The 14500-nt window shown below is 41.2% G+C and overlaps 1 long non-coding RNA gene across 5 annotated transcripts in view; it reads right to left on the bottom strand.

The window, feature by feature from the left end:
* The window catches only part of LOC117459915 (uncharacterized), a 171831-nt gene that overhangs the window by 155114 nt on the left and 2217 nt on the right, over nt 1-14500 (bottom strand). For all 5 annotated transcript variants that reach the window (XR_011644506.1, XR_011644505.1, XR_011644504.1 and 2 more), the window contains exons 2-3: nt 14239-14314; nt 5188-5343 (exon numbers count right to left, since the gene is read on the bottom strand). This is a non-coding gene — a long non-coding RNA (uncharacterized lncRNA). The remainder of the gene's footprint in view (nt 1-5187; nt 5344-14238; nt 14315-14500) is intronic.

Genomic DNA, 14500 nt, shown 5'->3' on the forward strand with positions numbered 1-14500 from the left:
TTCTAATCATTTGTATCTGATATCTAAAGTCACAGTTCTCCCACAAAATCTGTGGGGCAGTTTGTTAAAAGTTCAAAAATAATCAGAACTTAGGTAAATACTGTAGATGGCTTTAAGCATAACCAGTTTGGTTATTCTGAGACAACAAACAGAGCATATCAAAAACTAGAAATAGCCAGGAAAAGCCTACTTCAAATGACTCGTCACTTTAAAGTACAGGCTCCAAATATCAAGGAGCTTATTTCCTAACTCTGTTAAACCTGGAAAAGGTTAATTGGGAGTAAAGACAAATCCTTGTATTACTTTAACCAAAGTTTGGTTCAAGGACATTAAACTGCAAGCAGGAAACAGCCATTAGAGGTGCAGTTGTATGATCATTTACTCTCAAAGGAACAGGTTATTACATCATTTTACGTGTGCATTTTCCAAATAGTAATTGCCAACTTAATCAGCTGAAATATCATTGTTGTCAATTTCTATCTGCAATTTCCAGATGCACCCTGGAGTATTACATTATTATGCTGCTGCTATGATGTATTCCCACTGATGCTGCAGATCAATCTAAATGATGCCTTTCATTTCATGGGTTGCTTGGAATGATGCATGCTAGCGCTCTGTAATTGAGATGTTCAGCCCCTCCCCAGTGTCCCCTCCTGACATTTGCTGGGGGTTCCGATGAAAAAGACAATTTGCATATCAAACACCGGTTAAACCATTCTCTCGGGAAATACTTTTTTCCCCATGTAGCATAGTTATTTTCTCTGTTGTTTGTTTATTATTTCTCCCATCATGATTATTTGATTATTCTTAATAAATGTGTCAGGATTATTTACATTTGATGTGGTTGATGCGAGGAGTTAGCAGGATCTGAGGGCGGCTGTTTTGAAGTTCACTAAAACAGTATTATACACATGTTGGGAAGAGGTACCTACTTCCAAGGAGGTCGATTTAAAACAGTTGAATATCTGAGAGGACAATACACACACAAATCACACAAAAAACATCTGAGGATTTCAGATAGCAAACTGGGCGTCTCAGAGCTTGGATTTGAGGTAGGTTAAAATATGTTTTTCGGATAGTAAGATGCCCCCATCACATCCCCCTCTCTTCTCCCATCACCACAACTAGCCTTCATAAATAATTAAAGATTTAATCTGTGATATTTTCAAAAGGTCAGAGGCACAACAAAGGGAGAGAAATGTCAGTCCATTCTCTGCAGGAGCTCATTCAGTAATAACTCCACACTGGGTTTATGTTTTCACCTCAAAGCTCTATGAAGTGGGCCAAAAGATGTGTGAGGAAGGGGGGGGGTGGAGTGGAGTGAGTCTGTGAGTCCACCATAGCCAAACAATGTTGCATCTGCCATTGTTGCTAAGACACCTCATGAATGTGTCATCCTTTTGTCTGGGACTGGGCAGGAGAGTTGTCTAGTGGAGCCGCTGAGCTACTGTACTCGGGGACAATTTAGAGGGGTGGGCTCGGCCCCATTTAGCCTAGCCACAGGTTCGGGGGCAATAAGCCATGCGCACCTTTATGCATAAATATACGCTTCATGCATGAAATGTATGTGGTCCTGATGGATTCCTTCCGCTGATGCATTATCAATGAGACCTGCTCTCTGCACCACAGCGGCGACAGAAAGGGCTCCATCATGTATTTCCCTCTTCAGTGCTCCTCAGCTGAGAACCAATGGAAATGTGAAGAGGCGCCTCAAGTAGCAGGGAGGCATCATTAAAGTGGCAAAGGCTTTTGTATGTTTTGCCATTTGAAAGCTGAAAATAATAATTTGAGCATGTCTTGCTGATTCTTATCATTTGTATAATGTATGACATGAAAGTACGATTGATAAAAGTTGTACTTTTCCAATCTCGTTCTCTTTTTTTATTGTTCCCTCTTCTTTATGAATATATTACGCTAGAACTGAGCGACCACGGTTGGACTCACTGAATATGTAGGAGTTCTAAAGTAGAGAGTTTTTATTAAAATCACATTCTTATTCAGTCCACTGTGTTAGTGTAGCTGAATCCTCTGCTTGTCTCTCGCCCCGATTTCTGCTCAGAGCTGAAGGTTTTATCTCGTCATGCCACCCTGGAAGTCAAATGTACGACTTCAGTGGAGTGAAAGTTTCCCTGCTCTTTGATGGTGTGAAGGCAGCCTTAGTGTCTCTCTTACACGCACTCACTCACACTTCATGACACTGTTGACTAGTGTTCCCTTTGTGCTGTCTCCTCCATACAGCTGGACGAGTGGGAGGATGCTGTCAGACAGATGTGAGAAGCTGATTGTGTTTATCTTGCAAACAAAGAGTGCGAGACTTTGATTAGATTTGATGTTGTTTGTGCTCTTGTTTGCGCCTTTATAGTCAAACATGGCATCAACAAACCGGCTGAGTGTTTTTTTTCAGGGAAATGATGTGGGTTCTTTTTATAAATTAGGTAATTGTGATCTGCGTTTCTGTCCGCCTGCAAACCGCCAGCAGCTCTCCTCCAAACATGTTCTCACCATTTGTGTGCACTCTCAGTTCTACTCAAACCTAATTATCTTCCCCATCTTCTTTTAATATTATAGTTTCCTGCAAATGCTCCTTGTTATTACCTTCTTGTGTACTCATCTCAAGGTGCTTCCTGTGTAGAGAAAATATGGTGGTACTGTAGGTAAGAATTACAAGGAGACAGAAAAGGTGTCGGGCCAGAAAGTAAAGACAACATTGTGGCGATGACACCTAACCGGCAGAGCATCCTGTTGTTCCCGTTCTCTCATAGATCCTCTCTCTGTATTTACTTAGTCTTCACCCATGCTTTTCCCTCTGCCTGTGCTTCTTATTTGTCATTATAGCTATATATCTAGTGTTCTTGAGTGATATCTGATAGCATTATTTAATATAATGTACACAACAGAGTGGGTCCGAGGGGTTATTTTCTGTTTGCATCACCCACTGTTTTTAACCTCCATTCTGCCTTTGAGTTAGTATGCTTCCATCATGTAGCAAACCCAGCATGGCAGGCCCCAAACAGCCAGCCTTTTCCATTAAACATTCATGGACTGCAGTGCAGTGGCACCAATGCAGAAAGGTCACTCAAGAATGATCGGTTTAGTCTGGCATAGCTCTGTGCATCGACACGCCCGTCTATAATAAATAAATACATTCCCCACAGACCTGCACCTGGTAGCCCGTACATTTTTATAATAGAAAAAGAAAATCCCATTGGTGCCCATGCATTGTGGTCCCTACTGAATATGGCATTGAATGAAATGATGTGGCACGGCAATATACAGATGAGCGCCTACCTCCCCTTCAACACCTGCGTCTACCAATGATGAGGTCACTGATTATACCATTTAAGAGGCAGTTCATGCACAATTCATCAGAAACAATGTTTTCTCTTAGGCCTAGTGGGATCTGCCCGATTTTTCACCTTCTGAGGTTTTCAAATATTGTCCACAGCTCACTCAGGTTCGTGGTAATCAAAGCTTAAAAAAAGCTTTTGTAAATGTCATATTAAATACACAATCAGCAGAAATGAGTCGCCAACCTTGTTGTGAATAGAGGTGATTTGGTTTGAGGGGTTACATAAAAGAAGATCACAATGAGGTCTATTGATCACTATGATTAACCATGTCTTTGTATCTGAAAAGACACATGAATGACACGTTTTTTTCTCATTTAATTCTTTGGAGCTTTGACGGCTGAAAAGGGAACATTGGGATGAAGTTCTACAGATATCACCAGACTCCTCCAAGTCTCATTGCTGTAGTGTTGTAATTATGCTCAGTGTATGCTGGAGAATGATTGCTTCAGGCATTTAATGAACAGAAAGAGGACTTTTATAATGTATGACCTACAAGGAAAGACCTCTGCATGTTCTACAGCTCTCTGTTGAAAGCTCCTCTGCTCACAGCACTGAACCACACCTGCGAGACTCAGTGGGTTATATCATGATGGAAGCACAAACATGGATGTGCACTAGATACACCTGGTATCCTGCCAGCATCAGCCCTTTGGCCTTACATCTACTGTCAAACAGGCTTTGTGTTTAAGCACAGTTCTCTCAAGTAGACTGCAGTGGTGCTTCAACAACTGTTTGAATGGTTATTCACTTTGCTCTGTGTCATTGCGGCATTAACCTTATCATTGTATCTTCTGCAGATGTAGGCTGTGTAAAGCACACAGATGTAACTCAGGTCATAGAGAGTGATCACAGGGGATCCTATTCAATGAACTGGGAAGGGCTGCTTGAAGGGCCAGCAAAACAAATCTCATTAAACCTCAATTAACACCAGGGAGGCCTCTGGAGTCCTGTTTCTGTCTCGGCAATACAACTCTGCGTCTCTCTCACTAACACACCGTCTGCACACACGTAGTCTCAGTACTGTACATCTGAAGAACTGAGAGCAAGAGAGCACAGACTAGAGAGGAGTACCACATGTAATGCATGTGCATGATGGAGGTTTGAGGAGAGCTCGTAACAGTAGAGCTGTGTCTTTCTCTCTGACTGTGCTCGTCTCACTTGGTTAATTATGAAATGCTGCAGCTGGCTCAGAGGGCAGCCAGCCGATAGGTCCACACTCTGGAGCAGCCGGTGTCCCCATCGCGAGACAAGGACAGACCCACAGAGTGCCCACTGTACAGCTCAGGGCCAATTACCCACCTGCTGCATGACTGCAGCTCAGGGGTGTCACTTGATGCTAATACCACTCCCATAATTGCTGCTGTTTTCCCCAGTTAGAGAGTTATGGAAACGAGATCTTAGCAGGTTTTAAAAGCCACTCAAATAACATCCTACAACTGGTCGCCTTTGTTCGGATCGTTAAATTCACGAGCAGGAATCTAGCTATCTAATGAGAAGAGTCACTGCCAACTACAGTAGTACTAAACAGCCATTAAAAACAGAGAAAATAAATGTGGTGGCATATTTATCTAATAGGGTCATCTGGTTGTAATTATACCCGTTGCAACATGGTTTTGAGCTACAGTATCTAAAGCAATGCTTACTTTGTCATTTGAATGAGGAGAAAAAGCTCATTATGTGAAATGAAATGATCAACTTTAGACTTGTTATGTGACTACTCTCATCAATGGGAACAGCTGGATTGTTATTCCTCTGTTATAGCCTGTGAAGACTACAACAAAGCAAATAAAGTGATAAACATACACAACAGTTAGAAGAGCACTTACTATTTCATTACCTGCTTCGTTATCGCTGTCACTATCTATTTTCCACAATGGTTAAGCAGCGCAATGGAATAGCGTGTCTCCCGTTAATTTAACAGTCAATCCCAGAGGCTGCGTCCCGCACTCCTTCTCTTTGCCATTATTTCCCTCGGGATATTGCATGAAGGGTTCTGAAAGAAGGGGACAAATGAAGGTCAGAGAAAAATTATAGATGCTACAGAAGGAGGTTACGAAATATACTCCATTATGACCCTCATGACTATCCTTGACATTGCTATTACTGCTGGATTGATGTACAGGTTGTGTTAGAGAAAAACAAATATAAGTAAAAGGCTTGGCCTCACAGGGCTGTTCTCTGAGGTTGCCTTGCAAATTAAAAGTACAGATGTTCAATAATTAAAGCAGAAGCTATCTGTTCGTATAGCGTATAATAGCGTATTATTACCAACGCTATATGTCCAAACAAGATGATTTGAGTGGAAATGCAGCCTTCATCTCCCGTGACTAATGCTTCAGCTGGCATTCGCCTCCAAACATATTAGTGAAGATGATCATGAGTGACAGTGACTTTTACATCTCGCCCCAATTAGTGAGCCACCCTTGTTCCCTCTCAACATTTACTATAGGAGGGGGGTTGACACATGCCCATCAGTCACTCACCTCTCCTTTCCCCTCCCCCCTTGCCTCCAGACTCACAGGCCTGTTGCCACCAGTATCACAGCCAGACGCCATTATGCTTTATGTCCCTTTTCCCCTTTTAAACTGCAGCTTGGGTCAGCACGGTAAGTCCAACCTGTAATTTTCAATACTAAGACATACTTTTATTCATCAGGCAGTTTCTAGATGTTTTGCATGATGATTACATTGTTCGTTTCCACTGATATTCAAGGGGACGTTCTGAATTGCCAATTCATTTCCATGGTTTTCTGATCCCCCAACAAGAAAATAACTAAGGAGTGAGCCACCACCCTCATGCTGGTGGCAAGAAATATCAGTACATTATACTTCATAGCTTCAGACTCAAAAAGGTGTGTGTGTAGTCCATGGAGATGGTAACATGAACAGGTCTGTGCACAAGCGGGGCGTAACTCAATACAATCGTGAGGTTTTAGCACTTCAGCTTTTAGCATCAAATCAAGGGGCAAGATTTTGAAAAATATCACTTAATGGTGTGGTTTTGTTTTCCTGCAACTGTGACATGAATCGTTGTAAACCACTGAGAAGTGGTGTGATCAGAGAGAGCTAAAGGATGTGGGTTTTCCTCATGCTGTTAGTTGAAATTCAAAGCTTCACAGAAAAACCTCTCTGAAAGATTCAAACTGAGAGGCATGCTTTATACATTAATAGCAACGAGGACAATACTAGACATTTGAGGAATTTTGTGTTAAATGCATACATTGTGTTATTGATCTGTCTTTCATAGGGCAAAAGTGAACCATTGACTTCCTTCTTGGCTTTGGGAGTGTCTTGTATTGACCTCTCCTCTGGGTATCTGAGTACAGAGATTGAACTGTAGACACTGAAAGTCCATAGATGAGCAGACTCCTCACGGAACACAGAGACCTTTCATGACTATATGAAACCACTTTTAGTCCAATTAGACTACCAGCAGCTTTAAAGGGAAATGAAAGGAGCTGATTGGCCAATATTAAGGCTCCTTATACATTTATCCAGCCACCTCTCCAAATAAAAAAAATACTTTAATGAAATGTTCGCAAGCTTGCACACTCAGTATGCCAAGCCATTACTATTGCACCAAGTTTTAGGAAAAAAGGGAAGTGTCAAGCTCCCACCATGTGTTTCCTCGCACACGCCAGGACATAATAATGTAATAATAAACCCTGCAGTTCAGTAACAAGGAGTCGAAGCTCTGCATGGCTTATAGGGCTTATTAACATTCCTCTACAAAGCTGGAAGAATAACAAATAATGAATGCAACTTTTAAATACAGTAACTGTGATATTCCCATTTGAGGACTAGCAGAGTGTTGTAAATGAGTGGAACAGCCGTGTGTCGTAATGTGGATTGATACTCTCATAATAACCACGCTCGACTTAGCAGGCTTAAAAAAAGGAAAGGAAACCCTTCCAGCTATCTGTCTTGCTATTTTTATTTCTCTTTCATTTTGCGAACTAATGCAAATGTGATTGCACGGCAGACCAGCTCAAAGCACAACCAGTTCCACTCTTCCTGTGGACTGACGTGCTGATATGCATGGCTGTGAATGACTATACGTAATGAGTTTTGCTGTAAATGCTTAAATGCGTAAATGCTTAATTGCTTCATAATGTTGGCATCTTGTGAAAGATTCCACTTTGTTTCCATGTTTTTATCACATTTTTGTTGAACACACAAAAGTGGTGTGTTGACAATGAATAGCCAAGTCTCATTATGTTATCTTAGTTTCAAACAGCATGCATTGATTTGAAAAGTGTTTAATCTAGTTGGGACATCAACATAAAAACAAATCAATGTTTCAAACTGAAGCACTGAGACAATCGGCACCTTTCATCATCAGCCTCTTCAGCCTGCAACAAAGCTCCATGACATGTTTTACATCTCTGTCTAATTCATGTCCTTAAAAAAATACTTTTCAGGAAGAACAAAGCCCCATGAATACAAATATATGGCACTTACATTCCTAAGCACACTCAATCAATCAGCCTTCTACAGATTGAACACTTGTTATTTTAAATAGCTGGACACAAATGGAAAGTGACTGCGTGCATACCCATTGATCATGGATATCATTATTAAAGTTTTATAGTCCTTTGTTTCTTTTTCTTACTCTTTTATGCATCGACTATGAATTATTTAATCCGAAACGACATTTGCTGTTGCTGTATAAACAATGTCGTCATTCCGAAAGAATCATTAACCAAACTAACAGTAATATATCTACAGTACCTGCTCTGAAAAAACCCATGCCGCATACAATGCTGAACACCTTCAACACCTTACTCCACATATCTTCATTTATTGCCTTCTTGACAGCCAGGCTCCTTCAAAGCTCTTTCTGTCTGCACCATCTCATCAGCCGTGCGTCCACAAGACAACATTTTCTCCTGAACACGGCAAACTCCCATCTATCCTCCCGGACATATTTGCCCGGTGTGACAACAACTTCAGAAGGGCCCAATGCGGGAACAGAGACCATCCGTTAAATCTAGCCCATGAGGGTCCATACATCAACCACCCAGGAGAGGAGCCCGTTTCCAGGCGGCGCAGCCTTCTCCTGGCCGTCCATATCTGGATGTCTGAGTGACGACATCAAGGAGATTTAGTGCACAGCCTCAGTGGGACAATCCCGGTAGATAGGAAACTGTAATTACAGCTCGGTGGGAGTCTGGAGCCTTGCAGAGATTCGATATCAAAAGGCCAATAGATTCCTGGGTGCCTGGCACAAATGGTTGCTTCAGTTGTCAGAGCAGAAGAAAAGGACGACAGATTTGAGCCAATTTGACTACAGAGGGAAGATTTACTATTTCAGCCATCTACCTAGTGACATAACTCTACCCAGATGGCATCATTAATACTATTTAACATTAATAGCACTAGAAAGCCCATTTCCTGTCAATTGACTATGCTAATAAACTCAGGTACCTATATTATGTGCGCAGCATGGACATATTTTAAATTCTCTTATCGTATTAAAATCTGCTTTAAAGGTGGGGTATGTCATTTTGGAGAAACCAGCTTGAGTGCGCTGGAATTTGAAAATACACAACCGGGAAAAATCTGCTACTTCCTTACAGAGCCCCTCCTCCTACACGCGAACGCGCACATGTCCAATGAGGGCACGAGATAACTTTGTGCACAGATGGAAGGCTGACAGGCAGGTAGGCCATCCAGTTACTTTAGCTGGGCCGGCTAAAATGATTGGTCGTGCTTTTTACAGTACTACGGCTTCCACAGATTTTGTTATGGATTTTTTGTCAAAGCACTTCAGATATTCATTGCTATCGGGATGTTAAGAGCATTCCATGGAATATAACAAAAAGTGTATCTCGAGCCGGTTTCTCAAACGTACCTACCCCACCTTTAAGGATTAGCACAGTAATTAAAGTTAATAGGAGGACAGAGGAGTGGATGACACAATATCACAATAGACATACTGTATACAGTAAATGCAGGACACACCCTAAGAAGATATTTCCTTAAGCCCTTCAGTGACTAATTCATAATATCTGCGGGACTTAATTAGGATCAATTCAGACAGTAGGTGCCAACGTGACCTACAGAGACACAGACATTTACAGGAGTGTCCACACAGCCTCTGGTGTGTCTGCAGCATCATCCAAGTCTTCTTGGTTCATCTTTAGTTTTCACCATCTTTCTGTTTTACCTAGGCACTCTGTCATTCTGCTGCTCCCTCTTCCTTTAAACTATCAAGCCTTAATTTCACTTTCTCCCACTCTCTCTATAAATATATGTTTCCGAGTCTGTCTTCACCCCCCCCCTCTCGCTTGCTTTTGAAGGGAACAGGGGAATCTTGCATCCCGTGTGGATGGGAACACCCACTCAAGGTTAGCAGTGCTGCAGATGTAGGAGCCAACAGACGCGTTTCTACTGTCATACAGGACTAATTGAAGACATTTTATAGTCCACAGCATTAATAGCCCATGCTGTCAAACACAAACTCACTTATCTGCAAAAAAAACTAAAGCCAAATAGAATTTTACATTCTATAAGGTTTGAACACAATGCAATGTTTCAGTCTGTCCCCTCTTCCCCGAAAATCATAAAGTGAAACGCAGTTAAAGTTTTATATCCGATTTAGCCGAGTAAAAAACACATTGTGTATTCTTATCCATCCCCGGGAAAAAAACAACAACAATACAGGCATTATATGCATCAGCCTTTTATGACTTTTTCTCATTTCTCTCGGTGGTCCAAATGGATTGTGCGCTTTGCAAAACTAAACATAGAGACGCTTTTAACTCTCCCTCCTGGCAACAGACACAAACACACAACCGTATCACAGAACATAATATCACGCCCCAGCCGCTCCAACATCCAAATGCAAGGCATTTCAGCTTATTCTGCTTTTAGCTAACATGATATGAATGTCTGCAAAAAGGCTTAAATATAAAATGTAAATGTGAGATAGCACATTAGATACACAGTTCCATATTCCTCTTTTTTAATGTTTCTTTTCCTAATGCCGTCTGCTGTGGATATTAAAACGAGGTCAGCCAGGCCTGATGGAGAAATTACATGATTTAATGGCACCCCAGGGGAAGTTTAAATATAGCTCTGCATTACAACTGGCCTTCAACAGCACAGCATGACATGAGTTCATCCATAAACATTTAAATCCTGGATGGCATTACAGAAGTATTACAGTGAGCAAATACTATGTCAGTAAAGAAATGTCAACCCGTTAGGTAAACACATTTGCTCATAATCAAATATTACACTATTGGGAAAACATGGGCGGGGTATAGGAAGTAGCAGTAGTGTGTGCGTGTGCGTGTATGTGTGTGTGTGTGTGTGTGTGTGTGTGTGTGTGTGTGTGTGTGTGTGTGTGTGTGTGTGTGTGTGTGTGTGTGTGTGTGTGTGTGTGTGTGTGTGTGTGTGTGTGTGTGTGTGTGTGTGTGTGTGTGTGTGTGGTGTGTGTGTGTGTGTGTGTGTGTGTGTGTGTGTGTGTGTGTGTGTGTGTGTGTGTGTGGTAGCCTGGGGTGCTGTCCCCTGCACTGCCACAAGGTGGAGGGACATCCCCTTTATATATACAGTCTATGGACATCCCACATCTCTTATAGGATGCTCATTAAAACCCTTTTATTTTGAGCACTCTGGAAAGTGTTTTCATGAACACACATAAACATCCAAACACAGATATGAATGCAGGAGGCACAATAATTCATAATGAAACATATTCACTTTGCCAAGCTTGCAAAATTATTGAAAACAAGTCTATTAAAAAACTGCAAGCAGATCAAATATGGATTAGTATTCACCATGTATTTAAGGAAAGGCCCTTTTACATGAGATTCACATGAGAGCGCTGTAGATGGAGACGTCCCAGTGCGCTGTGGGCTTATACCCTTATATACACTGTTTCACCATTCATCTGTATTCAAGGTGGGAAATCTCTTTCATGGAGGCTTCAAAATAATTTTCCCCATCACATCTTAAAAAGGGAAACTGCATCTAAGAATGTTAAATGGCAAGGAGATAAGTCAGTGTGAAACCTACAAGGATCAATAACTGTTATGAAATTAAAACATCAATCAATATCAAACAGGAAGCAAAGAAATCTTCAGTCACGCGAGAGATGAAAGATGTTCGCCGGAATGTAAAATTGAGAATTTCCCAACAGAGATGAGCCTAACATCTTGATCCTCTTTTAATACTGAACACATTTTTTGACTAACAAAGACAGCATGTTCAACAGCATGATAAAGTATGACTAAAAGTTGAATGCTGGAAACGTTGGATTGCAAGTCAGAATTGCCTAGATGTGCCAACCGAGTCGAAAAATGTGCCCAAAAAAAATCCTTTGTGAAGTCAAAATTAACAGTGCCATCCAGATTGACACAGCTAATGAAGGCTGGCAGATGTAGGTTACATGTGGTCCCTCCTGTAGTAATCCTGTAGTGAAGGCACCGAGGCACCAGACGCTTGAAAACTCAATTCAAGTCTTCAAGCTGACCTGAGAGGAGGTGAGGGCAGTGGATACCTTTAATTTACTAGGACTGCGGTATGCTACCCTGCATTCAATCACTTTCTCTGTAACAGTTGGTTGCAAGCGGACTACTCTGTACTGAATTCACCGTGTCCTTTTCTCTGCTTCACTCTCTGCAATACCCACAATCTCCCAGAACTCTTCTGTCAGCCTTCCTGGTTTACCCTGATGTCAGTGTCAGCCTGCACTCCCCACTCCCTCCCTCACAGGGGTCTTGAGTTATTAGACAACACCAGCCCTCATCCGTTAGTGTGAAGTGAGGGCAGCTCTGAAGTGCGGATGTGTTTTCAGCCAAAACATCACAATACATTCAAAGAAGGCCTGATTCATGCTTTGCAATTCAAATGAAGACTTAAGAACTGTAGACACACACGTCAAAGGGACTGCACAATTTCCTATCGGGGGTGGGTTTGGTGAGGAGGATGACGTCTGTCTAACGGTGAATGGTTGTGAAGGATTGAGTTGTCCTACCTATAGTGATAAAGTGTTAAAATGACATGGAAGATATTAGACAGGCTGTACAATATGAAGCATTTGACAGTTCTTCAATCAAATGTGATTCCGGTCCAAACACACGTCAGGAGAAAAAAGCCTAAAAGTTAGTACGAAGGTAAGAAAGTATGTACATGAGTTAGTAAGTAATAGTATATATAAATTATACTACATAATTAATGTAGCACTTAAAATAAATAGTAAAGGCTTAAAAGTGGAAAAATAAAATGAAGAAGCTGCAACAAATAACCCTCGTTTAAGAAAAAGACAAATGATTAAAGCCAGCCAAGAAGAGTGACTCAGTTTCTCTGCCTGCTCCCAAGAACCTGTTTGACAAATAGAGGTCAACTAATCCATCGCAAGATCCCTGATACCGACATGGTTTTTCAGGCTGCTGATTTAGATCCACTGTGTTAAAGGCTAAACTGAGGGCAAGAGGGCACATTTAAATGTGGAGTACAGACCAGTATCGATGGGATCTGTACTGTAAGCCATTTGAGACAGTTGCAGTATCAGTGTTGTGCTGAGAACAGTTGAGACAATTTGTAATAAATCTAAAACAAAAGCATAGAGGTTCAAAATGACTTAAAAATTGGAATCGCCTTCTTTAAGAGGATCGACACCATCTGCCTTTTTTGCATTCCCACTCTGCCTTCCTGCATTGTCTTTGAATTCCTTACATGTATCTTTTCATCCAACCATGGCAGAGAAGATACATTCAACTTGTACATCTGACTGGAGCTACAGTATAGCCTCTACAATCTATGAGCTAAAAACACAAGCTCCTATACAGTGAGGCTCTATTATTCATTCAAAAACTGCAAAAACCTGTTGGCAGTAAATGGTTGACATGAGGGAGGAACAGAGAGTGGATTTAAAGGGGGGGGGGGGGAAATGTCAATGTGGGGGGTTTGGGTTCAGGATGGAGAGAGCAAGGTCAAGTGTGTGCCCTTTGTCATGGCTGCCAGCTCCATATGTGTTTTAAAAGAAGGGAATATAAAAGGTTAATAAAATCAGAGGTAAACAAGGAGTAAAAAGGGGAAACACCATGTATATTAAAATCTCTAAGAAAAAATAACTCTGATTTTAAAAACATATTAATAAAATTAAGACACATAAAATGACCAGTTTATTGTTGGATGGAGGATCAACCAAGTGAGACTGGGGAGAAGCATAAATAATGTATATGTATGACTGCAAGGCCGCCCCCTCCGCCTGTCAGTATTGGCTGGATCATCAGGATTAGTCTAAGATACTGTGATCATAAAAAGTAGAGAGTGTGTAACAAATAGTGTCGCCTAAAGTCCTAGTCTTTCCCTAGTTCCAAACTCCATGTTCCCCTTAACATCATCACTTGCACTGTCTGCATTTCATACTCGGCAGAGAGACCAGCTATTCGAAACAGCAACAGGTCAATGTCAATGAGTAAAAACAAACCCTCATTACACTGACTGTCACAAAATGGTGCACCCACAAACTAAGTGCACTGCTAGACCACTGAGTAGGCGTTGACCTTTTACAAACAATCTCTCTCGTGTTTGCCCAGGAGGGAACAATCTCAACAAGGCAAGTGGACAATAAATTGTCAACAACAGCATGCATACAGAAGTGACTTTACAAGGCTATTTTGATTTGAACTATGGCAGTATGTCGGATGTATGACACTTCAGTAAATAATCAACCAGAAAAACAAACTACAAAGGCGGAAAATGGTGGCACCTCTCCTGTTTCTTATCACCTTTATGCTCTGCAAAAACAATGCCACAGCAGGGGGTGTAAAGTACATCATTAGGCTGTCCTGTGATTTCACACGTCTGCTTAAAGCTGAAACTTTAAAATAATCTATTTGGATGGAAGTTATTAATAGAATGTTTGTATTACTTACTGTAAACTGAGGACATCAGTCCAGCATCTGCTTTTCCTGAGAAGCTCCCCAGATGTAGCTCAACCTCCCATCTGACCTGTGAAAGCATAAAAGCAAGTTCTGTATAAAATGCTACATTATATCATTATTTTAAGCTACATTTTAAGCAAATAAATCATTTCTAAACTATGTAAACTTGAAAGCAACATGTTTAACAAATCTGTAATGTTTTTAAGTCTTATTATTGGCCATCACATGACTGGGAGCACCAAACCGTGCACAT

This window comes from Pseudochaenichthys georgianus, chromosome 15 (genome assembly GCF_902827115.2).
Source record: "Pseudochaenichthys georgianus chromosome 15, fPseGeo1.2, whole genome shotgun sequence".
Taxonomy (NCBI): Eukaryota; Metazoa; Chordata; class Actinopteri; order Perciformes; family Channichthyidae; genus Pseudochaenichthys; species Pseudochaenichthys georgianus.